The 1,353-nt window shown below is 41.2% G+C and overlaps 1 protein-coding gene across 3 annotated transcripts in view; it reads left to right on the top strand.

Annotated features, from left to right (window-relative positions):
• The window catches only part of CAB39 (calcium binding protein 39), an 84,157-nt gene that overhangs the window by 59,742 nt on the left and 23,062 nt on the right, over positions 1 to 1,353 (top strand). The gene's annotated exons all lie outside the window — the stretch shown is intronic.

Below are 1,353 nucleotides of genomic sequence, written 5' to 3'. Positions count from 1 at the left end.
TGCTCAGAACCCTGGGAGCTGACGTAGAGAAAGTTATCAGTAAAGGACATCTTAAGATGGTTTCCAAGAGACTTTGAGCACCTAGCAGGAGCAGCACTGAAACATGCCGTCTGAGCAGTTACTATAGTTATGAAGGAGCCAGTGGACGAGGTAAAATGTGATGATTTCAGCAGGTTGAAAAGGGTACATACAGTACTTGAGGACCTGGAAGTGTGAATAGCTTACTCAGAAGGTGTGAGGGGACAGGGAGGTAGTAGATAGGAGGATGTGGTTGACAAAGTACAGGCAGAGCAGAGATGGGATCCGGGCATCGTTGTTAATGTGAACGCTGAGGAAGGAGAAAGCAAGTCAGTTCTAAACAAGAACAACCAATTGTACTTGTTCCATGTGTTGCATCTTGAGTAATTCTTGCTGAATGAATTTCAGCTGAAAGTCATTTCTCTGAGAGGAGTTTGTGGAGCTGAGAGAGAGTTTATTTGATTTTGTTAATGGGAGTCTTGATCCTGCTTAAGAACTGATAAGAAAATCAGTTGAGAGGTGAAATTGAATATATGAGGAGATAACAGACAAGGTGAGATCCTGAGAAGGCAGAAGGGCAAGATCCAAAAGCAGGTGGGGGATTAACATGAGTTAATGAGTATATGGTTAGCAGGTGATGGGATTTCCATCCATGTTGAAAGGGAAGGAGGGGGCATTACAAGTTACCATTCAACCCAGAAGTACAATAAATAGCTTTCTAACCATCTCCCTGCCTTTCTCCTTCTTTCTCATGCACCTCTTGCTGTCAGAAGAGAGCATAGAGTAGGGTTTGAATTCAAATTCAAAATCATGTAATGACTTCAAAGAAGAGCATAAACTGAGATGTGTGAAAAGTTGCTGAGGAACTTCAAAACTATGGTTCGGCCAGAGGAGCAAAGGGAGCTGAGACCTACTCTGGGCCACTGGTATAAAATCAGCAGATAACACCCTCAGAAAACATGTATTCACTACTGTCACGTTCTTCCCTGTCAAAGAGAACACTCTTAAGAATAAAGATGAATACAATGGAGTTGAAAAAGCAACGTATGTAATTAGATTGTAAGAAAATACTTAACTGCTGCTTAATTTTTTAATCTCCTGGCCCGGAAAATTTACATTCTGGGGTACTTAAGTTTAAATATGGAGTAATGAGCTCCTGTCAGAAATCTCTGAGGCCTTCCAGAGACTAGGATAGTAACAGTAGACTGAAAAAGGTAAAGAAAAGCTCTGCTTAACATTGATTCTGAGTAAGGTTTCATAAAGGACTATTAGGAGGATGATTTCTAAGCGTTTAGGGAAGAAAATAGATCTCCGTCTCCTCAACTCATGGAGACC

This window comes from Trichechus manatus, unplaced genomic scaffold, assembly GCF_000243295.1.
Source record: "Trichechus manatus latirostris isolate Lorelei unplaced genomic scaffold, TriManLat1.0 scaffold00249, whole genome shotgun sequence".
NCBI lineage: Eukaryota > Metazoa > Chordata > Mammalia > Sirenia > Trichechidae > Trichechus > Trichechus manatus.
This window is presented reverse-complemented; position numbering and strand designations above follow the sequence as displayed.